Source organism: Pipistrellus hanaki (assembly GCF_964339955.1).
Source record: "Pipistrellus hanaki genome assembly, chromosome: 9".
Taxonomy (NCBI): Eukaryota; Metazoa; Chordata; class Mammalia; order Chiroptera; family Vespertilionidae; genus Pipistrellus; species Pipistrellus hanaki.
In genome coordinates this window covers 77890132-77917360 of record NC_140511.1, presented here as the reverse complement: position 1 = coordinate 77917360, position 27229 = coordinate 77890132, and the positions used below count along the sequence as shown (strand labels likewise).

General features: G+C 52.1%; 1 protein-coding gene across 17 annotated transcripts in view; it reads left to right on the top strand.

The window, feature by feature from the left end:
* LOC311628517 (uncharacterized protein) overlaps nt 1-27229 on the top strand; it is a 130308-nt gene that overhangs the window by 49549 nt on the left and 53530 nt on the right. The window lies entirely within an intron of this gene.

The window sequence follows — 27229 nt, the reverse complement described above, 5'->3', positions numbered from 1 at the left end:
ATGCAGGCAGAAATTTTGAGTAGCAGTTGGACATGTGAGTCTGGAATTCAGGGCTAAAGTGGGGGTAGAGATAGAAGTTTCCAGGCTGCACTTGGGAACAGTACACAGAGCACAGTGACCCGAGGCCATGGTTTCCCATCATCCCTCTCAGCTCTGCCACCACCTCCCTCTGCAGAGCTGGAGCCCAGGTAGAGCCCAGACCACAGAGCCATTCCCACTTTCACCCCCAGAGTTCTGGCCCCAGGATTCCAGGCAAGAAGCTCCTCCCTGTTCACCTGTCAGGACCAAATGGTCCACCTCTCCCTTCCTCACACAGGCCCTGGAGTGGGTGAGACAGAGTCTGAGGGTTAGTCAGGAACATAATCGGGAACAGATGTTCCTGAATAAAGTCATGTGTGGAAGATGGTCAAAGAAGTAGATTCCAGAGAAGCTTCCAGGCTACATGACCATTGTAGGATATTGGCATGGAATAAGGGCAAACGGAAGCTGGCTCCTGGTCTCAGATTGGGCTTTTGGGGTGAGCTCTGCAGGAGGGTTGCTGAGGTCAAACACAAACATAAGATAAACTAAAAAATCTCAAATCAGCCGAAACCGGTTTGGCTCAGTGGTAGAGCGTTGGTCTGCGGACTAAAAGGTCCCAGGTTCGATTCTGGTCAAGGGCATGTACATCCGGTAGGGGGTGTGCAAGAGGCAGCTAGTCAATGTTTCTCTTTCATCGACGTTTCTAACTCTCTCTCCCTCTCTGTAAAAAAAAAAAAAAAAAAAAAAAAAAAAAAAAAAAAAAAAATCAATAAAATATATATATTTTAAAAAATCTCAAATCAGGAAGCTGTGGTACCCCCAACAGGGATACTGAGCAGCAGGGGGAAGTTCATTAGGCAGGAACGGAGGGAGGGAAGGGAACCAGGAAGGGACGGGGCAGAGCAGACCCAGAGCAGCCACTACCTGAGTGTCCCTCGGCACATCCCTCTACCTCTCTGATCCTCAGTTTCCCCAGCTGAGCACGTGGGTGCTGCTTCCTCCCCCTGGGCCTGGGAGGGTGGCAGCTATGGGGGAAATGTGCCGGCAGAGCCTGCTGTGTGACTGTGAGCCCTGTCACAGGGGCAGGAAGCTGGACAACAGCAGTAGGGCCTTCTCCAATGTTCAGGGGCACTTAGGAAGCTGTCACCTGCTGTCTGTCAGTTCAGCATCTTTAAAGGCCCATGTGCCAGGGCTGGGAGGGCAGAATGTGAGGTGGTGGGTGTTGGGCCAAGCACAGCCAGGGCAAACACATGATGGAGACATGAGGGTCAGTGTGTGAGAGCAGAGAAGCTCAGACTCACCTGGACAATGTTGTCGGGGACGGGCCTGAGCCCCAGCCTCAGGGAAGGGGATTTACATGCAGGCTGTGTGTTACCACCTCCATACACATACGCAGTACAGCTTCATATGCATGTCTGCATCCCTCTGTATATGCATGTATACAACGTACCCATGCATAATACACACAGATACACATGCATTACATACACATTCTGGAGAAATCTTCACTCTCCCGATGTACAAGGACATTATTCCAGGCTTCCAGTTACTCACAGGGTAACCTCTAAAAGCTAAGCAGGCTGAGGACCTCACAGGGAACATGAGTCCCGCCCCTCCCCCTGCCCCCACACACATATCCCTCCCATGGAGTGAGCATCAGTAAGCAAATCCTTTGGAGAAGCTTTAGCTCCCAGCCAGGGCCTCTGCAGCTCCCTGAACTCTGCCTCACCTTCCTGGCTGTTCTCTTGCAGCTCTGTGAAGAGCCCGAGCCTGGAGACCTGATTGAGATTTCCTGCATTGGCTACTCACACTGGGCCCTCTGTGTGGACGATGGTTATGTGATCCACCTGGCTCCCGTTGGTAAGGAGTGGAAAGTGTAACTTTCCAAAGATTTGTTACCATGATGAGAACAATTCAAAGCCACATGCCACCCAGGGAAACCGCGTAGTTTCTCCCTGAAGCAATGCTTGGGTTCCCACTACATCTGTGTCCCTTAGGGTCATCTCAGTGGTTTCCCAGACCCTCACACAGCAGGGAAAGAGGTCTGTGGGCTTCAGTGAAGTCGAGCTACGTCAGCATTAGGAGCTCTCCCTCCGGCCCTTTGGCTGGGCGAGCAGATAGATTTCATTAGAACAGTCACCTTTCTGGGTGTCCTGGTCTCATGGACGAGAAGGGTCAATGATGGTGGATTGGTCAACTAGATTGTGTCCATTCATATCATGGAGCACAATAGCAGCTACTGAGCATCACAGTATTCATTAGTTTGAGAAAGTATTCACAGCTCATTAAGTAAAAGAGTAAAAGCTGTGAATCCTCCAATCACATTGGTGAAGGGACAGACACCATAGTTCACCTGGCCCCTCCTCCCTGTCTTGTGTCTTCTCCCTCCCCGGCCTCCCTGCAGTTGCTAATACTCATGTGTCTGATTCCAGGGGAGAAATCTGGGGCTGGCTCCCCCACGGTTTCATGGGTGGTGAAAAGGGAGCTCCTCCTGATAGTGGTAGAAAACTGCTCCTATAAGGTGAACAACCACTTGGACCACCTGTACAAACCTCGGCCCATAAAGGAGATAGTCGAGTCCGGGAAGGAGATGGTTAGTGCGAAGATGAAGGACAATGATCTGAGGAGAAAGAGTGAGCACGTCGTCTCCAATCTGAGATATGGCATCCCCTGCAACCGGCAGGTAAGGCCCTCCTGGGGGAGCTCCTTCTCCCTCCTAGACATATGCTTGGGGGATAGGAAAGAGAGGGCTTTGATCCAGAAGAAAAAATTACCCTGAATGATGTAAAATTATGCTCCCTGCATCCTGTTGGCAGGGAGTTAGGATGTGTGAGGTCAAAATCTCGGGTCAGTTCCTTATATACTCAGGGTCTTTGAGTCACTTCCTCTCTGGTCTCAGTTTCCCCATGTGCAGAAGGAGGGGATGTTGGAGGACGTTGGGGCTATGGCAAGCTCTATCCATTTAGGATCCTTTACGTCTAAGTCCCACTCTAAAGGCAGCTCCCAATGCCCTGAGTGCTGTCAGGCAAAGTCTAGGCCAGCCCTGCACCATGACAGGTGTCCTAAGGCCCCAGAGAGCCCTCAGGCAAGAGATGCTCAGGTCTGTGGCCTATGTAGGAGCTCAAGAACATGCTGTGTAAGGTCTGGACACATGCTTACCCCTCTCCTCTTTCTCCTCTTACCAACACACAGGGAGTTAAGAGGCACAATCAGGATTAAGTCCCCAGTGGTCACTGCTCTTTCTGCTGAACCACAGCACCTCCAGGGCTCACAGCCCCTGTGACTGGTGATGGGCAGCCTGAATGGAGGACAATGAGGGGAGGAGGAGCAGGTTTTGAGGGAAATTAAGGATTTGATGCTCAGGTGCAGTTGTTTTGAGGTAACCAGTTAGACATCCAGGTAGATCTGTTGAGTAGCAGGTGGACTTCTGAGTTTAGAGTTTCAGGCTGAGGTGGGGGTGGAGATAGAAGTTTCCAGTTCACTTGGGAACAATACATAGAGTACAAACATCCCTGAGGCTATAGTTTTCCATCGTCCCCCTCAGCTCTGCCACCACCTCCCTCTGCAGAGCTGGACCCCGGGGAGAGCCCAGACCACAGAGCCATTCCCACTTTCACCCCCAGAGTTCTGGCCCCAGGAGCCCAGGCAGGAAGCCCCCTACATGTCCATTGCCATCAGGACCAAATGACCCACGATGGAGGCTCAAACAGGCCCTGGAGTGGGTGGGACAGAGGTCTGGGGTTGGTCAGGAAAACATGGGGTCACATAATCTGGAACAAGATGGCCCTGAATAAAGTCATGGGGGAAAGATGAACAAAGAAGTGGATTCCAGAGAAGCTTCCAGGCTAAGTGACCATTGTAGGATATGGACATGGAATGAGAGCAAACGGAAGCTGGCCCCTAGTCTCAGATTGGGCTCCTGGGGTGAGCACTGCAGGTTTGCTGAGGTCACACACAAACAGAAGATAAAGTGAAAAATCTCAAATCAGGAAGCTGCAGAGCCCTGGGCAGGGACACTGAAGAGAAAGGAGGAGATGAGCAAGGCAAGGAGGGAAGGGGACCAGGAAGGGATGGGGCAGAGAAGACCCAGAGAAGCCACTGCCAGCTGAGTGGTCCTGGGCACATCCCTCTACCTCTCTGATCCTCAGTTTCCCCAGATGAGGCCTCGGAGGGTGGCATCTATGGGGGAAATGTGCCTGTAGAGCCTGTGTGTGACTGTGAGCCCTGTCCCCGGGGCAGGAAGCTGGGCAACAGCAGTAGGGCCTTCTCCAATGCTCAGGGGCCCTTGGAATGCTGTCACCTGCTTTCTGTCAGTTCAGAATATTCAGGGCCCGTGTGCCAGGGCTGGGTAGGGCAGAATGTCAGGTGGTGGGTGTTGGGGCCATGCACAGCCAGGGCAACACATGATGGAGACATGAGGGTCAGTGTGTGAGAGCAGAGCAGCTCAGATTCACCTGGACGATGTTGTCAGGGATGGGCCTGGGCCCCAGCCTCAGGGAAGGGGTTTACATACAGGCTGTTGTGTTACCACCTCCAGACACACACACAATACACCTGTATATGCATCTCTACATCCATCTGTGAGTTTATGTACAAGCAACACACAACATATCCATGAACATTACACACAGAGACGCATGTATCATACACACATTCTGGACAAATCTTCTCTGCCAATGTACAGCTCATTATTTCAAGCTTCCTGTTACTAACAGGACACCATCTAGAAGCTACAGCAGGCTGAGGCCTTCACAGGGGATATGAGTTCCTTCCCTTCTCCCAGCAGGGCCTCTGCAGCTCCCTGAACTCTGCCTCACCTTCCTGGCTGTTCTCTTGCAGTTTCGTGAAGAGCCCGAGCCTGGAGACATGATTGAGATTTCCCGCATCGGCTCCTCCCACTGGGCCCTCTATATGGGCGATGGTTTTGTGATCCACCTGGCTCCCCCAGGTAAGGGGGTTGAAAGTGTAACTTTCCAGAGATTTGTTACCATGATGAGAACAATTCAAAGGCAAATGCCACCTGGGAACCAGTGTTGGTTCTCCCTGGGCAGTGCTTGTGCTCACTGTTCATCCATGTTCCTTAGAGGCATCTCAGTGGTCCCTTGGGTCCTGACTCAGCAGGGACAGAGGTCTGTGGGCCCAGAGAAAGCAGGATGCACCCGCATTGGACACTCTCCTGCTCAGGCCGTTAGCTGGGCAAGCAGACAGATCTCTCTAAACCAGCAGTGTGTTCAGGTCTCATGGAGGGACTGACTCTCAGGCTGTGTCCTGTGCTCAGAGGACGTCACAGAACAGGGCATCCTGAGAGGGTTTCCTGAACACCCCCCACGCAGCAGCTCTCCCAGGTCACATGTCACAGAGAGTCTCACACACCCGCACATGAGCACCTGGACCCTGATGTAGCACAGGGAGAGCAGAAGCAGGATGACAGGCAGTCAGAGGAGAAGGCAGGACCCATATGAGTGTACTGTCCATGACAGGAAGGTGCTGGGATGAGACCTCAGACTAGGAGGCACAGGGGCTGGTGCCCTGCAGAGCAATGGCACCCACACCTCGGACAGCAAGCATTTGCGTTCTCGCTGGACAGAAGCTGTCTCATGATCACAAGAATCTCCCTGTAACTGACCAGGTTCCTATGCACTGTCACCTACACTAACAGCGTTGAAAACTGTCAACATTGATGGCAAATAGGAAGCGAAACCCCCTAATCCCGACGACACTCAGGAGGCTTGGAACAGGGAGGCAAGTGTAAGGAGCAGGTCCTGCTTGTGTGGGAGTGAGCAGGTTGTGCTTCCTCAAGGGCGGTGCTAAGTGCAGCATCAGCCTGGAGCCTCACACACAAAGGAGCCTGCTGGTTAGCGTGCTTCTCACTTCCCTTCTGTTAGAGAGCAAATCCCGGCTCCAGGCTCAATGGACTGGAGGCCACCAGCTGGAAGCGCTGTGTGGCCTCTCCCTGTGGCCAGAGCTGGGCCAGAGAAGGCCGATGATGCCTCAGGGCCACTATCAGTTGTAAAATGGAGATGAGACTTTTACCATGAAATTCAAAAGGAAAATAAGAGAGGGAATATATGTAATTAGAGGTCTAGTACATGAATTCGTTCAAGTAGGGGTGTGGCAGCCCCGCCTTTGGGCAGGACCCACCGTGGGGTCTAATGCTGGCAGGTATAGCTTCCCCCCAGCTGCATCTAATTATACTTTAAGGATGGCACAAAAAACGCACAACAGAACTGTTATGTGCCATGAGAAGAAGTTTATGTGTTCTTTGCCAAAGTGTATCAAGATGGATGATGGCCCTTGAATGATTTTTGCCTTTTCCTTGGACTCTGCCCTCAGTTTTCCAAGATGATCTTCATGTCTGTTTGTTGAAAAGTTTTTCTGATTTTGAATGTGCCTACCCTTCGCTGTTTCTCCTAGCAGCCTGCGGGTCCTCTTGGCCACTGCTTGAGATGAACAAAAACTATTTACTACCATTGTTTACAATGGGACCTGGTCAACTAGATGATGTCCATTCATATAATGGAACACAGTAGCAGCCACTGACCATCACAACATTAACATGAAAAGTAGACATAGCTCCTTAAGGAAAAGAGCAAAATGATGGACTCCTCCAATCCCATTGGTGAAGGGACAGGGGAAAGACAGCAGAGCTCAATAGTTTGTTCCCCTGGCCCTTCCTCCATGTCTTGTGTCTCCTCTCTCCCTCCCTGGCCTCCCTACAGTTCCTGATAACTCCTGTGTCTGATTCCAGAGGAGAACTCGGAGGCTGGCTCCCCCACCGGCTTAGGGGTGGTGAAAAGGGAGCTCCTCGTGGACGTGGCGGAAAACTGCTCCTATAAGGTCAACAACTACTTGGACCACGTGTACACACCATGGCCCATGAAGAAGATCATTGCACTTGGGAACTCGCTGGTTGGTAGGAAGACAGAATACCCTGTTCTGAGCAGGAACTGTAAGCAATTTGTCACCGATCTGAGATATGGCGATGACAGCAGCTGGCAGGTACGGCACTCTGATGGGGCTCTCTCTCCCTTCTGGGGGTCTGCTTGGAATGGAGGTGACAGGAATGTGCAGCCAGAAGAAAACCTTACCAGGAATGATATGAAATTATGCTCCCTGTCTCTTGCTGGCAGGGAGTTAGGATGTCTGAGAAGAAATCTCAGGTCCGTTTCTTATCCACTCCATCTATAGATAGGGTACTTTCTCTCGAGGCCTCAGTTTACACATGTGCAGAAGGAGGAGATGTTTGGAGGACCTCTGGGGCTCTGGCCACCTCAACCCCTTTAGGGTCCATCACTCCTAAGTCCCACCCTAAAGGCAGCTCCTGATACCTTGTGTACTGTCAGGGGAAGTCCGGCTCAGCCCTGTACCATAACAGGTGACCTAAGGCCCCAGAGAGTCCTTAGGCAAGAGATGCTCAGGTCTGTGGCCTATGTAGGAGCTTCAGAACATGGTATGTAAGGTCTGGACACAGCCTTACTCCTCTCCTCTTTCCCTCTTACCAACATACAGCAAGTTAAGAGGTAGAAGCAGGATTCAGTGCCCAGTGGTTCCTGCTCTTTCTGCTGAACCACAGCACCTCCAGGGCTCACAGCCCCTTTGACTGGGTGATGGGCAGCCTGGATGGAGGAGGGGGGTGGAGGGGAAGAAGGAGCTGGTTTAGGAGGGAAATTAAGGATTCGATGCTCACGTGGGGTGTTGAGGTGACCAATTAGACATCCAGGTGGACCTGTTGAGTAGCAGTTAGACGTGTGAGTCTGGAGTTCAGGGCTGAGGTGGGGGTGGAGATAGAAGTTTCCAGGCTGCACTTGGGAACAGTACACCGAGCACAGTGATCCCTGAGGCTATGTTTTCCCATCGTCCCCCTCAGCGCTGCCACCACCTCCCTCTGCAGAGCTGGAGCCCAGGTAGAGCCCAGACCACAGAGCCATTCTCACTTTCACCCCCAGAGCTCAGGCCCCCTGAAGCCCCTCCCCTGTCCATCCCAGTCAGGGCCAAGTGTCCCCCCCATGGAGGCTCACTGAGGTCCTGGTGTGGGTAGTATAGAAGTTTGGGGGTTGGACAGAAAAGTGTGGGGTCACATAATCAGGAACAGAATGACCCTGAATGAAGTCATGGGTGGAAAGATGGTCAAAGAAGTGGATTCCAGAGAAGCTTCCAGGCTAAGTGACCATTGTAGGATATGGGCATGGAATGAGGGCAAAGGGAAGCTGGCCCCTGGTCTCAGATTGGGCTCCTGGGGTGAGCGCTGCAGGAGGTTTGCTGCGGTCAGGCACAAACAGGAAGATAAACTGAAAATTCTCAAATCAGGAAGCCTCAGTGCCCTGGGCAGTGCCAATGAGGAGCAGGGAGGAGTTGGGCAAAGCATGGAGAGAGGGTGGAAACAGAACCAGGAAGGGAGAGGGTAGTGAAGACCCAGCGCAGCCATTACCAGCTGTGTCCCTGGGCAAGTCCCTGCTCTGATCCTCAGTTTCCCCAGCTGGGCACTACTTCTTCCTCTGGCTGTGGAGGGTGGCAGTCATGGTGGGCAGTGTGCCAGGAGAGCCTGCTGCCTGAGTGTGTGAGCCCCACCTGCCGCCGCCCTGACCAGTGCAGGATGCTGGGCAGCCACACTGGGCCCGTGGAAGGCTTGGGGGCTGGTAGGCTGCTATCACTTCCTTCTGTCTGGTAGGAATCTCCAAGGGTGGGTGTCTCCAGGCTGAAGGAGGCCTGTGTTGCAGGCAAGCACAGCCTGGGCCAGAGGCGTGATGGAGACAGGAGGGCAGTGTGTGAGGGCCGAGACATTCAGACTCACCTGCCCCAGGTTGTTGGGGATGGGCCTGCGGCCCCCACCTCAGGGAAGTGGTTCTACATGCAGCCTGTCATGTCATTACAATCAGGACACATGTGCATCCCACCTGCATATACATGCCTGCACGCACTGTGTGTTTGCATACACACCACACACACACATCCTACGTCCCCCAGACCATGCTGCTTTCTCCATTCCAGACGTTCGTTCTCCTGGGTTCTAGCTCCCGGTCCCCCCTCAGAGGGGATCGTTGGAAAGAGGAAAGACAAGGGATTCCCCTGTAACAGGTGATGAACAGCAGCCTGTGGTCCCCAGGCTGTGCTGCAGTTTCTGCCAGGATCTCTGCTGTTGCCTAGCAACCCGTCTACCATTTCTGGTTTTCCTCCTGCAGCATGAGGAAGAGCCCAGGCCCGGAGACATGATTGAGATCTCTCACCAGTTCTACTGTACCTGGGCACTCTATGTGGGCGAGGGTGATGTGATCCATCTGGCTTCTCCAGGTAAGGCCTGTTGACAGCGGGATCTGCCAGGGTTTGTAATAAGATAATGAGAGCAGCTGAAATGAAAGCTCAGCACGGGATCCTGAATTGGGAGACACGTTCTCCCTGCACAGAGCTTGTGCAGGGCGGAGTCCACGCCCAGCCCCTGTGCCCACAGGGTCCGAGCGGACCTGGCAGCGCAGCAGAAGCTCCCTGGTGAGCTTCCGCTCCTGAAAGCTGAGCCCTGAGAAGCAGTTGTGTTACGGATACACTGACCTCCCTTGCATCTCTAGGCAGGCAGCACTGGCTCCCTCCGTACCTGGGGCTCTGATGATGTGATTTAACGCAGCCAAGTTCATCAGGAGCTCACGGTCCAGGTCTTCCATACTAAGGGCCCTCTGTGTTGTGGTTTTCGAAAGTGTGTGATTTCACAAACTCTGTATCTTAGTATTGGTAATAGATGCTATTTAGCAGAAGCAGCTTTCCAGGGAGAAACCAAGATGGAGGCATAGTTAAACACCTAAACTGCAGCCTCACACAACAATTTCAAAAACAAAAGCACATCATCCAGAACCACAGGAAAACTGACTGACTGGAAATTCTATAATTAGAAGAAAAAAGAAAACCACAAGGAAAATCAGAAGAGCTGTAAAAGCCTGAGGTACCGAGACACGGGTGTGTGCATGCGTGCATGCATGCATGCAGCAGGGAAAGGATGGAGTGGCCGAGTGTCTGGCTGGTGTTTTCTAGCGGGAAGGAGATAAATGCTCCAGACTGTGCTGAATCCCAATTCCTACTGCACTGAACCCCAGTGCCGGATGAGACCCTGGGGACCCAGGCTCATACTGGGGGAACCTGGGCTGTAAGGGGGAGACTCAGGGGAGCGGCAAAAGGCAGAGCTCTGGAGGTGCGCATGTGAATGCACGCAGAGGACAGACTGTTGTCTGTGTGGCTGGATTGCCCTAGCGGGAAGGAGACAGAAGCTCCGGACTGTGCTGAACCCCAGTTCTGGGCAAGAATCTGGGAATCCAGATTCATTGGGAGAGAGACTAGACTGTCTGGCAGGGGGCGAAACTCGAGAGCACCTTTCTCTCAGACGTGCTTGCAGCAAGTATTGAGGGACACTGAGGAACACTGAGACCCAGGAACCTCATAGGTTGGGGCTGAGAGGAAGCCAAGGCTATTGGCTCCACCCTGAAACTCCACCCCATCCAAGCTGAGCACAGAGGCTTTTGTAATTCTGTAAGTCTAGTCGAATAATGCTGTCTCCCGGTGTAATCAAAACTGGTCCTCACAGCCAATTGGCCTAGAGGTCATTTCCTCCCAGTGATACCAAAAACAATCAAGACTTAACTACAACAAGGCTGTACACAGTCCACAAAGTGTACACCAAGAGTGTCCTCCTCTGGTAACTGGGGAGGCCGAGCCATTGGCCCATAAAGGACACCTAGCACACAAACTACCCTACCAACTCAGGGAAGCAGTGAAAATGTGGAGACAAAGAAACAAATCACAAGTGAAAGAAATGGAGGAAAACAAACAATTGGAGATAGAGGTCAAAACCATGGTTATAAGGTTTTTCAAAAATTTCCTAGAAAAGGCCAATAAATTCAGTGAGACCCTCGAGGATATGAGAGAGACCCTCGAGGATGTGGGAAAGGACCAACTAGAAATTAAACATACACTAACTGAAATAAAAAATATTATACAGACACACAACAGCAAACTAGAGGAACACAAGGATCAAGTCAAAGATTTGAAATACAAAGAAGCAAAAATCACTCAACTGGAAAAGCTAAAAGAAAAAAGAATCCAAAAATTTGAAGATAGTGTAAGAAGCCTCTGGGACAACTTCAAGCGTACCAACATCAGAATTATGGGGGTGCCAGAAGAAGAAAGAGAGCAAGATACTGAAAACCTAATTGAAGAAATAATGACCGAAAACTTACCCACCTGGTGAAAGAAATAGACTTACAAGTCCAGGAAGCACAAGAACCCCAAACAAAAGAAATCCAAAGAGGACCACACCAAGACTTGTCATAATTAAAATGCCAAGAGCAAAAGACAAAGAGAGAATATTAAAAGCTAAAAGAGAAAAACAGTTAATTACCTACAAGGGAGCACCCATACAATTTTCAGCTGATTTCTCAACAGAAAAATCTGTTTCTCAACTATGCAGGCCAGAAAGGAGTGGCAAGAAATAGTCAAAGTGATGAATAGCAGGAACCTACAACCAAGAGTAGTCTACCCAGCCAAGCTGACATTCAGAATTGAAGGTTAGCTAAAGAGCTTCACAGATAAGAAAAAGCTAAAGGAGTTCATCAACACCAAACCAGTATTATATGAATTGCTGAAAGATATTCTCTAAGAAGAGGAAGAAGAAGAAGAAAAAGGTAAAGATAAAAATTATGAACAACAAATACATATATATCAACAAGTGAATCTAAAAATCAAGTGAATTAAAAATCTGATGTACAGAAAAAATTGGGAATATAATAAAATCAGAGCATAGAAAGGGAGTGGACTGACAACTCTCGAGGGGAAAGGGATGTGGGGAATGCGAGAGGAGACTGGACAAAAATCATACACCTATGGATAAGGACAGTGGGGGGAGGTAAGGGAAGAGGGTAGGATGGGAACCAGGTGGAAGGGAGCTATTGGGGTGGGGGGAGAGGAACAACTATAATCATCTGAACAATAAAGATTTATTAAATTTTTTAAAAAAGAATCAGCCTTCCAAGGGCCCACCCAAAGGGAAAATTATGAAAATGCAGAGCAAACACCCGGGAATAGATCATCGACCTCATAACTATGGCGGAAGCAGGACAATGACAAGCCGTTAACAGGAGGACAAATGGAACTGGTGCGTGGTCCGTGAAGACCACCATGGTGGCTGGAATGAGCCTGCTACGTTCGATGCAGACTGGCTCGTGCCCCGCAGAGCAATGGCGATGTAACCTTTGATGCTCTGTCTTCATCAGGGGAAATTCTTGTCATCCATGTGGGAATGCGACTTTTTGCATCTTATGTGTTTCCCGCAAGTCATCATTTGTCCTCACGGTGTTGGAGGAACACAGGGGTTTAGTGGAAAAAGTTAATCAAGCTCATTTTACCCAGATGACACTTGGGGGCCTTGTAGGAGAGAGCATGACTGTGAGGACATGTGGTCCTTTTCATATCTGACCTCCAAGGTGTGGGCAGGTTTTGTTAACAGGATAGATTCCAAGTGCAGCTTTCATCCTTGAGATTAGAAACAGATAATAGGGTGCTAAATTAGTGTGCTCAATGTTACTCTTTCCCTTAGAAAATGCACCCAGGACTCCCTAGGAGAATGGAATTGGGTTCCATCAGTGGTGCTCAGTGGTTGAGCATCAATCGACCCATGAACCAGGAGGTAATGGTTCCATTCCCCATCAGGTCTCATGCCTGGGTTGCGGGCTCGATCCCAGATAGGGGGCCCGCAGGAAACAGCCAATTGATGATTCTCTCACCATTGATGTTTCTAACTCTCTCTCCCTTCCTCTCTCTGAAATCAATAAAGATATATCCTTTAAAAAGAACAGACTTGGGAGTCCATCAGCTGAGAGCTGTTCTGTGGCCTCTCCCTATGCCAGGCCATGGGACAGAAGACACGGATGTGCAGGTCCCCCTAGGCCTCAGCTCTGAGCGGGGAAGGAGCCTGGCCTTCCGAGCTCGAGAGAGGAAGTGTCACACGGTGGTTCTAGGAGCTTTCGCAGCACAGACCTGACTGTTAATGTCCCTCTGGGCCCCATATCGGTTGCAAAATGGAGATGATGTTATTTTCCTTGAAGGGTACAACGAGAATTAAGCCAGAAAATATATGAAAATAGATCTGATTCTAAGCACAGCCGGGTATAAAGATGCACAGGTAGACGAGTATATTCCTAACAGAACTGCTTCTCATGGCTCAGCTTTCCATCAACCCAAATGCTCAGGAAAAGCGCATGGGTCACATTCACACAACACTATGACATTATCTTGTGACCCGGCCATTGACTACCCTGGCCTTACGACATGAGAAAATAATTCAGGACACCTTGCTCAGGAAAAGAACAGAATATGTGACTCTGCGCATCCTTCCTGGGAAAGCTGCCATTCCAACCCCCTCAACTGGTAGGTTTGTGCCTTTGTCCCCTCCTCCTGGCTCCCTGTCTCACCTGCCTGTGGCTCTCTCTGTGGTTCCAGGGCAGTCACGCAGTACTGGCTTCTCCAACTTGGCTATGATTCTGAGTGGCCAGGCTGAGGTCAAAAAAGAGCCTCTGCAGACAGTGGCTTCCGGCTCTCCCTACAAGGTCAACAACCACTTGGACCATAAGTACAGGCCCCGGCCTGTGGAAGAGATCATCACTTCCTCCATGAAGATTATTGGTAACCAGAAGACTTACTTAGTTTTTCTTGAAAACAGCGAGCGTTTTGTCGCAGACCTGAGATATGGCTCGTCCCGCCGGGAGTTGGTAAGGCCCCTCATGGTGACCCTTTACTCTCTGGAGTTCTTCCTAGTGGGAGAATGGGTGGGATTTGGGGGAACCCCAGTGAAGCCTGTGTGGTATTTGTTATATTAATATACAGCATTAATTCTCACAGCAATGCTACAGTATTGGTTCTCACAGCAATGCTACAGTATTGGTTATCACAGTAATGCTAGAGCAGTGGTCCTCAAACCTTTTAAACAGGGGGCCAGTTCACTGTTCCTCAGACCATTGGAGGGCTGGACTATAGTTTAAAAAAAACTATGAACAAATTCCTATGCACACTGCACATATCTTATTTTGAAGTAAAAAAAAAACAAAACAAAACGGCAAAACACCTGCATATGGCCCGCAGGCCGTAGTTTGAGGACGCCTGGGCTAGAGTATTGGTTTTCAAAGCAATGCTGCACATCGGTTATCACAGCAATGCTAGAGTGCCCAGCATGTGAGAGCTCTTAGTCACTAAGTCGAGACCATAAGCCCGGGGGCACACAGAGTTCAGGCAACTTCTCCAACATGTCCGACATGAGGTGAGGAGGGAACCAGGTGTATCTGTCCCTGAAGAGCACCTTTCAGTCCGGAAGCAGTTCCAAGGGATCCTCATCCCAGGACAGTGGCTGTGGGCACCCAGTGCTCTGTAAGTCACTGACAGCCAGTCCAGTCCCAACACCAAATGTGTCCGCCCAGAGAGCTGGCCTTGTCCTAAAGGAAGAGGTGCTGGGCAGCCCGGTCCTCATGGCGGGCTCTTACCAACCCCAGGGGATCCCAAACCAGAGGCGCTGGCAGAGAGGCACAGAAAGTTGTATCAAAGCCATCTGGACACAGAGAGGAGGGGCAGCTGGTCCAGCCTGAGGCAGGGAGGTGCCAGAGAAGAGACTGTCTGCTGGGAGGAGAGTGTCACACGGGGAGGTACGGAGGGTGTAGGAGGAGAGAAAACATGGCGTCAAAGCAGCAGGAGAGAGAGAGCATGAGGTGGGGAACACATGTAACTCAGGAAGAGCAGAACAAAGGAAGGTGAAGAGGGACGAGAGTGAGAGGGACGAGGGTGAGAAGGACGAGGGTGAAGAGGGACGGGGGTGAAGAGGGATGAGGGTGAGAAGGATGAGGGTGAGAGGGATGAGGGTGAAGAGGGACGAGGGTGAGGGGGATGAGGGTGAGAGGGATGAGGGTGAAGAGGAACGAGGGTGAGGGGGATGAGAGTGAGAGGGATGAGGGACGAGGGTGAAGAGGGACGAGGGTGAGAGGGATGAGGGTGAGAGGGATGAGGGTGAAGAGGGATGAGGGTGAAGAGGGGTGAGGATGAAGAGGGATGATGGTGAGAGGGACGGGGGTGAAGAGGGATGAGGGTGAGGGGGACGAGGGTGAGAGGGATGAGGTTGAATAAGGATGATGGTGAGAGCGACGGGGGTGAAGAGGGACGGGGGTGAGAGGGATGAAGGTGAGAGGGATGAGGTTGAAGAGGGATATGGGTGAAGAGGGACGGAAGTGAGAGGGATGAGGGTGAAGAGGGACTGGGGTAAAGAGGGATAAGGGTGAGGGGACGAGGGTGAGAGGGACAGGGGTGAGGAGGAACGAGGGTGAAGAGGGATGAGGGTGAGAGGGATGAGGGTGAGAGGGATGAGGGTGAGAGGGATGAGGGTGAGAGGGATGAGGGTTAGAGAGAAGAGGGTGAGAGGGATGATGGTGAAGAGGGATGAGGTGAAGAGGGACAAGGGTGAGGGGGACGGTGGTGAAGAGGGACCAGGATGAACAGGGATGGGGGTGAAGAGGGACAGGGTGAGGGGGGCGAGGGTGAGAGGGTTGAGGATGAGAGGGTTGAGGGTGAAGAGGGTCAGGGTGAAGAGGGACGAGGGTGAAGAGGGATGAGGGTGAGAGGGATGAGGGTGCAGAGCTGGACCATGAGCTGCCTAAAGGGGGTGGACAGCATTCTGAAGGTCCAGGTAGGTTATTGGCAGACGTTCCCCTTGAAGGTCCCACTGGACAACACCGTGGGTAAGGAGTGGGTGGAACGGGATCTGTATTAGAGGGAGGGGGTGGAGGAAGATGGCATTGAAGGCACTTGGTATGTGGACGTGGGGCTGAGGGAGGAGAGTGAAGGATGACTAGGCCTGTGACTGAGCAAGCTGAGCTGAGTGCCGCCAGAAGGAAGGGGACAGAAAGAGCAGAGGGACAGAGAGCAGGCTTCTTTCCATGGGGACTGGATGCCCTGTGGGGGGACACTCGTTCCCTGGGAAGTACGTGAACGTGGGGAACAGCAGCCTCCTGAGGAGCCTTCAGTTTGTGTCTCACGTGAATGAGGGCCCAGAGGTTGGGACAGAATCTGAGGAGGCTACTCAGCACCTCTGTGGACATCCTGCTTTAACACTTGCATATTTTTTTAAATATATTTTATTGATTTTGTACAGAGAGAAAGGGAGAGAGATAGAGTCAGAAACATCGATGAGAGAGAGTCATCGATCAGCAGCCTCTTGCACACCCCCTCCTGGGGATATGCCCGCAACCAAGGTACATGCCCTTGACCAGAATCAAACCCGGAACTCTTCAGTCCCCAAGCCGAAGCTCTATCCATTGAGCCAAACTGTTTTCGGCAACACTTGCATATTAATAGAGTCGTTGAGGTTCAGGAAAGACAACCAGTCAGGAGGCGATTGCAGAGAAGACAGCTTGTGACTCCCAGTTCCCAAGAGGAGGGGGCATGGCCCACCACTCAGGGCCACAGGAGGGAGCACTGGGTTGGGGAGGAGGCTGAGAAAGTGGGGAGAAGCGTGGGCAAGAGCCTTGCCTGGGGTTTCTGCGGGAGGAGTGACTGAGGGGGCGGGCAGGCTTGGGACTGGCTGGGGGAACAGTTTCTGCAGGCTCTGGGGGAGACGCTGCTCTAGTTGGCTTGGACCTGGACCTGGGCCATTGGGGCGGTGGGCAGTGGCGCAGTGAGCTCGGATTGGGTCGTTGGCCTGGAAGAGCCCGTGAGGGGCGGGCGTGTGAGCTGTCCTCAGGAACCGGCAGCCTGGGAGGCGGTCTCTCTGCTGCAGGCAGGCTCCGATGTGGACGTGTCAGAGCAGATGAAAGCCAGGCTCATGCCCAGCAATGGGGCAGGAGCAATGGGGCGGGACCAATGTGCCAGGGCCCTGAGAGGAGAGGCTTCGGCCCGACTTTGTCCAGGCTTCCTGTCTCTCCTGACCCCAACGGGGCTTCTCTGAGTGACAGCAAAGCTAGTCACCCCAGCAGTCCCAGAGGCTCCTCCCCGGGGTTACTATTATACTAGGTGTGTGTGGCAGGGAGCAGCCTGCAGCCCTCCAGCCAGGCCTCTGCTGCGTCCTGCCGTCTGTCTACACTCTCTGCTTTTCTGTTGTAGTCAAGTGATGACCCAGTGCCTGGAGACCTGCTTGAAATCAGTCAAGATGCCCATAAGCACTGGGCAATCTATGTGGGAGGCGGCTTTGTGATCCATGCGGCAACTAGAGGTAAAGATAACATATTTGTTTAATCACCAGCTTTATGTTGAAAAGAGGGAATAAAAGAGAACTCATTCTGTGCTAATAGCATCTGTTTCCTTTTGAACTCTGACATGTCAGATCTTTACACTAAGGAATGGGATGGGGACTCCATCAGTTGACAATTCTGTTGTGACTCTCACTTAAGCGTCCAGAACTAAGCCAGGTGACAGGACAGAAGAAAATGAGCTGCCACACAGCTTCCCCACAACAGTAAAAATCGCTGGGCCTTTGGAGTTCTTTCCAATCCTTGCTCCACAACTTTTGTCGCTTAAGTTTTCTGGCTCAAAATGTGTCCTGTGAAATGGAGACGAGTCACCACCTGGGAGATGTGGTAAGAGAATCAGTTGAGACTGGCTTCTTCCAGGTAGATTCTGAAAAACTCAAAACTTTGTCTGAGTCAGACCCATGCCCAAAGATCTGCAAGCACTTTTATGATTGCATTGTGTGTTGTCAAAGACAAGTTTAAATAACTGACACACCCAACAATTGGAGAGTTGTTAAACGCACCAAAGTCTCACATCAGTGGAATGCCACTGCAGCCAATCTACGTTATGACAGAGCTGCCACTTGTTGCTCTGGAACCTGCTGGCAACAGATCCTTAAGTATTTACGTTACAAACGTGTGGATCAAGCAATGGCACTCCTGCTCAATTTAGCTTCCAGCAAGAGGGAAGACTGTAGAAGGAAGGGCCCATGACCTCGGATGTCAGTAGAGTGACTTCCTTTCTTCTTCCCCTCCTTGTCCAACGTGGCACTGCTGCGGTGGCAGCTTCTTAGAATCTCTCTGTGTTCCCAGGTGTAAACAGCTGGCCAAGCTGTTCCAGCAACGTATGTGACTATGAGGTGAAATGGGAACCTCTGAGAGCAGTGGCAGAGGGCAACAAGGTCAAGGTCAACAACTACTTGGATAACAAGGTCAGACCCCGGCCTGGGCATGACATTGTCAGTTTGACATGGAAGAAAGTTGGGGAAACCTGGAATGACAACCTTTGTTTCCCAACTGTGAGCACTTTGTCGCAAAACTGAGAACTGGCCGCCCTGCAGCCAACAGGTAAGAGCCCGAGGGGGTGATTCCACGTGGAGTTCTCTTTACAGGAGGATGGGGGGCAGCTCTTGGCGCCCCTGACATCTCTTATGGGAGCACCCAGGGACCACGCACTTAACCAGCCCAAGGCCCCAAAGCTGCGTGCACACTTCAGAGTGTGAACCAATTGCTTTGACTCCAAGAACAGGGTAGTTTTGAACAGTTTCCTCTACAAGTTTTAATGGGTTTTTAAAAAAATAGTTTTAGCCCAGGCAGCATGGCTCAGTGGTTCAGCATCGACCTATGACCCAGGAGGTCAGGATTCGATTCCTGGTCAGGGCACATGCCCGGGTTGTGGGCTCCATCCCCAGTGTCGGGTGTGTAGTAGGCAGCCGATCCATGATTCTCTCTCATCATGGATGTTTTTCTCTCTCTTTTCCTCTCCCTCTCCCTTCCTCTCCGAAATCAATAAAAATATTTTTTTTAAAAAATAGTTTGAGCCCTGGCTGGTTTGGCTCAGTGGATAGAGCATTAGTCAGAAGAGTCCTGGGTTCCATTATGGTCAGGTCACATGCCTGGGTTGCGGGCTTGTGCCCCAGTAGAGGGCATGCAGGAGGCAGCCAATCAATGATTGTCTCTCCTCATTGATGTTTCTTTATCTCTCTCCCTTCCTCTCTGAAATAAAAATATATCTAAAAAATAGGTTGATTTTTAGAGAGAGAGGAAGGGAGGGTGAGAGAAAGAGAGAAACGTCAGTGTGCGAGCACAATATGGATCGGCCACCTCCTATGTGCCCCCCTACTGGGAATCAAGCCCCCAACCCTGGCATGTGCCCTTGACAAGGATTTGAACCGGCAACTTCCTGATGCACCAGACAATGCCCATTCAACTGGACCACACCATCCAGGGCAGATTTAATATTTAATAGAGTTGTTCTGAGGGATATATCAATATATTTTCTACTTTAAATCAATCCAATTTTCCATTGCATTTTTAATGCACATCATGAATGTTACAATTTATAAAAGTTGATCATGTATATAACAATCTCACTAAGCTCTAAAATTCAATCTAATAGTTATTATGTATAGCTCATGGAATGAAAACATGCTCATTTTTATGGTTGTGCTTTCCATATTTTACTATTACATGTGTTTGCTCTAAGTGTTTGAATGGTCTCTTTATAAGTATAAGGAGAATCTCTCCTGTTATCTGTAGGCTAAGTTCTATTTTAAAACCATGAATGAGTTTTTAATGATAGTGAGTGTATATCTTGCTTCTACTGAGATGATCATAGGACCTTTCTCTTTTCATCTGGTCATGTGGTCGATTTAGTCCCTGAGAGTATTTTGGTTGGCTCGGTCCAAGCTAAGCTCTCTGTCCAAGAACTTGCCTCAGTGCCTGGTTCCCAGATGGGGTTGGCTGTGCGAGAAGGTTGCATGGGAACTGCAAATGGAAGTGAAGGAGAAGCACATTTGGTGTTGGGAATGTCAGTCTAAGGAGCCAGGCTCTGTGGCAGCTCCTATGTTGTCACTGTCCTGCTGGCTCACCTGTGGCTGAGGACAGCCTGGGGATAGGAGCCTGCTGCCCTCTACTGGCACCCGATCAGATGCTTTCTGTAAGCTGCCTGTGTAAACTTTTAGATTACTTTCTCATTTGGGGATTCTGTCTCTTTTTTGTTCTTTTGAAAGAATTCAACGAATATTCTCTCTGCTCCCTGCTTGTTTCAGATCCTACAGGAAACATCTCCCACATACTTTCCCATTGTGTCCTCTGATGAACAAAAATCATGTCATCAGAAAACGCCTGGCCACCATCCAGAACTGTAATATCATTGCTGACATGTGCACATAAGGAACTGTTTGACATTGAAATTGGGTCTCAAAAGAACTGGTGGACCAGAAAGAAACTTACTACAGACGGATTCATTTGCCTTTCACCATAACCATTATTGCTTGTCTCATTTTCGGTTCTTATAAGTGTATTTCCAGTAGGACATGATCTCACTCATCTAGGGGAAATGAACAACACACACTAATGAACAAGAACAGACCCGGAGACAAGGAGGCATGGGTCAGACTGTTGGGCCTCAGAGGGAGGGTAGGAGAAGGTGATATAAAGGGGAGAGATCAACCAAATGACATATGTGCATGAATATGAGCCTAACCAGTGGTCAAGGACAACAGAGGGGATGGTGTGGAGGGGATGGGGTGGCATGCATGGGGAGGGGTTTGGGATGGGAATGGGGGGAATGAGGACAAATATGTGATACCTTAATCAATAAAGAAATTTCAACAAAAAAATTTTTTTTAATAAATAAAAATAAAATAAAATGTCTGGGCCTGGACATTGCGGCATAGATGTCTACCTACACCTCCGCTAAACACAGCCAGAGACCTTGGGCATTTACATATGAAACAACCATAAGTAGAATCCCAAAGGCTTTGAAGATGGAGAGAGGCCGCAATACAAGCTAGGGGCCCAGGGATTTGAAGAACAGGAGGCGAGTTCCTTTCCTATATATATATATATATATTTTAATATATTTTATTTATTTTTTACAGAGAGGAAGGGAGAGAGATAGAGAGCTAGAAACGTCAATAAGAGAGAAACATCGACCAGCTGCCTCCTGCACACCCCCTACCGGGGATGTGCCCGCAACCAATGTACATGCCCTTGACCGGAATCGAACCGGGACCTTTCAGTCCGCAGACCGACGCTCTACCACTGAGCCAAACCGGCTTTGGCCCTTTCCTATATTTTTTGCTCAAAGATTCCAGACTGGGTTCTGAAGACGGTCATCTTAGAAACACACACAGATACAGACAGAGAGAGCTCCAAGAGATGTTTGATTTCTTTGCAAAAGACCAAGAAAGGGAAGTAAGGTTTCAGTGTTTCACTCAAACTGGGGAACTGCTGACAGCAGTAAATCATAATGTTGTATTTGCATAATGCAATACTAGAGCAACCACCAACACAAACACAAACATTCAAAACACTCTGTATAAATCAAACAGAAATTTTTACATGTCAGGGTATCCACAGAAGGGCAGGAAAAATGACCCAGAAGGTGGTAGGTGGGGGGGGGGGGGGGGGAAGCAGAGAAAACCAACAGAAAAGGCAAATAAAAAGGGCAAACTTCAGAGCTAACATATACACAAAAAACAATGGCAAACTAAGACAATTTTAAAAAGAATGGCGAGAGAGAAACATGACTGTCTACTAGAAATTCATTCACAAAGAATGATACATGTAAGTGGAAAATAAATTTTAAAATACCCCACACTAACACGACCCATAAGAAAAGCTGGGTGACAATATGAAGATCACGTCCAACCTCAGAGGAAAGAAAATGATAAGGAGAGTGAGGGACATTCCATAAGGATACAGAGGTCAGTCTCCCATGAAAATATAACAACCCCAAGAGCATGTGCAACAAGGACCAAAGCTGCAAAATACATGAAGCAGGAGAAGTAAAAACAGAGAAGAGAGAGGAGAAAGGAGCAAATTCACACTTAATTGGCGACTTTGACATCACATCTCTGAACCAGTAATGAAGCTACTAGTCACATCAGCAAGGATGTAGGAGACCTTAACACACCATCAGCCACCTTGATCTCACTGACCTTAAAAACACTTACCTGCCCTAGCCAGTTTGGCTCTGCATAGAGCATCTGCCTGTAAACTGAGGGTCCCAGGTTAGGTTCCCATCGAGGGCAAGGGCATATGCCTGGGTTGTGGGCTCAACCCAGTGGGGGGTGAGTATGAGGCAGCTGATGGATCATTCTCATCATTGATATTTCTATTTCTTTCTCCCTCTCCGATATGTATGTCCACACCTCTCTGCTAGAGAAGACAATGGGCAGCTTCCAACACTTAAGTCAGGAAGGTGTGCGCGAGCCACACCACAGGCCGGGCCACCAGGGGACAACTGCGGGACAGGCGAGACTGTGGCTACAGGACTCACCTGAGCGCGTGGAACTTGGACACGGGCCTCAGAGGCGGAGTCCATGACCCAGCAGCTGTAGCCGGGCCTGCGAGGGGCAGGAACCCCCTGTGGGGAGCTCAGTCCACACTCAGGGTCTCTGGGCTGGCACAGGAGGCCCTCACCCTGAGCAGGAGGCCGTGAGAGGAAGGGAGGGCAGGCAGTGGCAACACCGTGACAGAGCATAGCCTGCATGCGGGCAGGTGGGCGCTCTGTGCCTCTCAGATGCCTTTCTGAGTGAGACTCATTGGAAATGGGAGACGCTGCCTGGAGGTCATTCTGCCTTCCCGGCCAGAGAAGCCATGGCCATTGGACCAGCGAATCCGGAGCCTGTGTGGCCCAGGGAAGCGGGAGCGGGGGTCATGGGGGTCATGCTGGAAGAGAGGGCGCCTTCCCGCCCCTGCACACAGCGCTTCCTGGTGGAGGGAGTGCCCTTCCAGGTCCTCTGGCTGCGTCCCCTCCCTCTGCAGGCTGCGCCCCTCCGGCTGCCCTGATGCCTGAGGGCTGTGCCTCCCGGAGCCTCCAGCAAAGCTGTGCATGACAGCGGGAGGCGGGTGAGCACAGCTCAGGTGCTGGTGCCTGGCCACGAGCCACTCCCCTGCCCCTCCATCTCCACGCTCATGCACATGCACACGCACGCACACAAGCACGCACCACGCACCACGCATGCACACGCGCACTGGTCACTCACCTCTGAGGCGCGCACAGCCTGCCCTTCATTGGGCAGCACAGGCCCCTCACAGACCTGACTGAGGCCCGAGGGGCTGAGCCCGCCAGGAGCCTTTGGCCCATGAAGGGTTTGCGTGGAAACGGACTGGAAGGCGGGGCCATGCCCCCTTCTGGGCTGGCACAGGGAGGCCCTCACCCTGAGCAGGAGGGCGCGAGAGGAGGGAGGGCAGGAGGAGGCTATGGGAGAGGCCTCCCTGCACAGAGGAGGCGAGGGAATGAAAAGCACCTCTTACCGCCCTGGGCCAGGGCCCGGTGAGGATGTGCCCTGGAGGCTGTGACCACAGCGACCAGCGCAGCAGACGCGGGGCCGCAGGAGGGAATTGCCCGGACCCCGGTGCCTCGGGAGCTGCGGGCCTGAGCCTCCTGCTCCGGGGACAGCGGACGGCCAGGCTGGGGCAGCTGTGCTCTGGGAAGTTCCGCTTTTCCCACCTGTTGTGGGGTCGAACCCTGGAGTCAGAATAAGACCACCGGAGACTGCTGGTTGATTAAAAAAAAGCTGGTGGCCACACTCAAAACCGCACCGTTCCAGGTGGAGGCAGTCCTTTTAAAGGTCCAAACCACAAGAATTTTCCCTTGTTCTAAATTCTAAAGGCTGAGAACAGCCGCAGGTCCGCTCCCAGCCACCTCCTGCTGGACACTGGAATGTGGCCCTGTCTTTCGAAAGCAGGTTTTTACAGAAGCAGAACCAAGAGGAGTCAGTAATCTCTGAAGGTTATCTACATTTTCTACTCCTGGAGCTTCTGAGTCAGTGGAAATCAGTCTCCCGCAGTCCCGGGCCACAGGCACAGGAGAATTACCTTTGTCAGGACTCAGTCTGGAGGCTGAGGTGACTACCCTGTTGTTTAAGCAGGTAAGTGCGTACAGAAGCCAGAATAGCAGGGCTAAAGTTCCAACAGCAGTTTTTACCGAAGAATGGTTGCTACCCTACTTCACCACCCACATGTACCCCAAGAGCACGAGTTCCTGGGGTCCCCGGGGTCCAGGCACCTGCCTGCTGAGGCCTTCCCGGGGCTCCCGCCATGAAGGCTGCTCGGGGCTCCCGTCCTTCGTGGGGTGGGTATCAGGTGAGGGCCCACATGGGCCTGGGGCTGACAGCGGGGCCTCTCATGGTCCCGTCCTGCAGTGACCAGGGCAGGGCAGGGACAAGACTTTCCTCCGACTCCCATTGCTTCCCGGCGGCTTCCAGGCTCGGACATTCCAGGCCCTGAGGGCGGAAATCATGGCTGTCCACGTGGAGCAGCGGTTCTCAACCTGTGGGTCGCGACCCCTTTGGGAGTCGAATGACCCTTTCACAAGGGTCGCCTAAGACCATCGGAAAACACAGATAATTTACATTACGATTCCTTAACAGAAGCAAAATTACAGTTATGAAGTAGCAACAAAAATAATTTTATGGTTGGGGGTCACCACAACATGAGGAACTGTATTAGGAAGGTTGAGGACCACTGCCTTAGAGAAATACTGAGAGTCCCTTTAAAGCATTTAGGATTCTGTCCTTCTGAACAAGAAAGGAAAGTGAAAGCGAAAGTATCCACTTGGATATAAAACCTGCTGCACTAGGAGCAGAAAGCCAGACCCACCCTGGCTGACAATGGAGTCGGTAAGTCCTCAGAACTTTCTAGAACCAGCTCTACAGGGGAAGGCAGCTCCCTGTTATAATGCAGGCCCGGGGCTGGGTTCCTGCTGGTAAGCCCAGCGCTGTCTCTGAGGCTGCCATGGAGACCTGAGTGCTGTTTCAGTCTCTCTGGCTGCGGGACCGGGAGGTCATCGGGCAGAGGGAGCCCCCGCTCTGGGTCTGGCACTGTATGGGGTTGGGGCCAGTGGGAGGATGTGTGGGGTCTGGTCTGTGCCCCTGAGCTGGGGAAGGAGCTGGAGTGTGGGCTGATGGGGACCCGGGGCTTGGGGAGCAGTGGATCCCGGGCTGTGGGGCTCAGCTGCTGCTGGGGTTCGGTGCCTCCTCAGCCCCTCTGTTCTTGCCTCCCCTTCCTCCCAGGCCTGTGTCTGCCTGATGGGGTGCATTTGGTTCTCAGCGTCCAACGCGGACAGCTGCCCGCAATAGCCCTGGAGTTCAGACTCACCTATTCCTGCTGGTAACTCCAGCGCCATCTCTGAGGCTGCCACAGAGACCTGTATGTTGTGTAAGTCTCTTTTGCTGCAAGACTGGAAGGTCATCCGGGAGGGGCCAGCCCAGCACGTGGTGTGTGTGCAGCAGCCAGCTGGGCCGGGCTCTTACAGGAAGTGGGGCGATTCCGGGAAGGCCCCTGCACATTCCAGAGCTCAGTCCACCTGCTTCACTGCTCCTGGGAACCGCTGCCTCCCCCAGACCAGGCCCAGCTCACTGCCCTGCTCCGGGACAGGGCCCAGCCTCCCCTTAAGTCACCATTTCGCTTCAGAGTGAGAAATGCCCTTGTTCCCCCAGATGGACAGCAGCTCTGGACCTGCCTGGCCTGAGCCCTGGGCCCAGGTCCCCCAGCCCTGCTGCTCCCTCAGGTCCTTCCCTCCTGTTCCAAACCAGGCCCCTCTCAGGACCAGGAGGTGCAGGGAGGGAGGGCCGAGCACACATGACCCCCTGATGGAGCTCAAAGCCCAGAGGGGATGGGACAGGCACAGGGACCCCAGCAGAGCAGGATCACGTGGGGTGAGGTGGAGTCCCGGGATTAGGGACCCTGAGGGGGGCAGCTGAGCCAGGCTGGGCCTTCAGGGCAGCTCCTCAGAGGAGGTGTCTGTCTGGGGGAGGAGAGGAGGAGTGGGCGCGGGGCAGGGGCTGGGGCAGAAAGAAGGGGGTGCAGAGGGGCAGAGGCCAGAGGGAGCTGTGGGAGGGAAAGGCAGGGCCTTCAGCAAGCTTGGGGGGCCAGGAGGGTGGGGAAGGGTCAGGAGGGGCTGTGGCTGCCCAGGTGCAGGCCTGTGCCCTAAGGCAGAGAAGGGTCATGGACAGATGGGGCATTTGGCAAGCACACCAGGGGTCCTGCAGGACTGGCTGTGGACGTAAGGGGCAGGAGGCAGGGAACCTTGTCAGGAAACTGTGGGGTCACAACATAGGGCCCTGGGGCCCTGAACCGAGTCCTGGGCGGGAAATGGAGGAGGAGGGGAATCGGAAGAAGTGACCGGGGTCAGTGTGGGCTCTGGGTACCGGCATGCAATGGGGCAAAGGGAGGCTGAGCCCTGGCCTCAGGTGGAGCCGCCTGGGGAGAGGGCTGAGGGAGGTTTCTCATTCGCTGAGGTCAGACACACAGACAAAGAAAAGCTGGAAAATTCTCTCACCAGAAGCTGTGGTGCCCTGGGCGGGGCACTGAGGAGAGGGAGGAAAGGGCCAGGAGGAGACAGAACATAGAAGACCCAGCGCAGCCACTGCCAGCTGAGTGTCCCCGGGCAAGTCCCTTTCCCTCTCTGATCCTCAGTTTCCCCAGCTGAGCAAGGGGTGCTGCTTCTTCCCCTGGGCTGTGGGAGGGGGAAGTTATGGTGGGGAAAGTGCCAGCAGAGCCTGCTGTCTGAGTGTGTGAGCCCTTTCTGTCCCCTCCGCCACCCAGCTCCGGAAGCTGGGCAACCACACTAGGTCCTCCTCAGAGCTCAGTCCCCTTCCTGGGCTGTCAGTCCTGTCCCCCAGGCATCTCCGAGAGTGGTGGTCTCACGGCTGCAGGGGCAGAGGGTGAGGCGGCTCTGATGGACTCACAGACGCTCTGTGCCAAAAGCCTGCTGGAGTCAGGAGGGTCTGTGAGGGCAGAGAACCTCGGGGCTCTCCTGGACAACGGTCAGGGGTTGGGCCTGGGCCCCAGCCTCAGGGAAGGGGGTTTACACACAGGTTATGTCATCACCATTTGGCCATGTGCACAATACACCTGTATATGCATCTGCATCCTAGTTGTGTACGTGTACATCAACACAACATACATATGCACAATACACAGCGACAGCACCCCCCACACACACACACACACACATGAAAGACATACACACGCTGGACTAATATTCACTCTCCTAATACACAAGGTCGTATTTCCAGGCTCCCCCCTCTGGGAAAAGATTCCAGACTTCTGGGTCCCTAGGGCAAGCTCTAGAAGCTGCAGGAGGCTGAAGACCTCACAGGGACAAGAGTCCCCACCACACGCTTATCCAGGGAAGAACATGCGTAAGGCTGTCCCCAACCAAGCAGCAGGCCACGACAGGGCCCTGCAAGTTGCCTGCAATTTTGTCAGCACCTTCCTGGCTGTTTGCTTGCAGT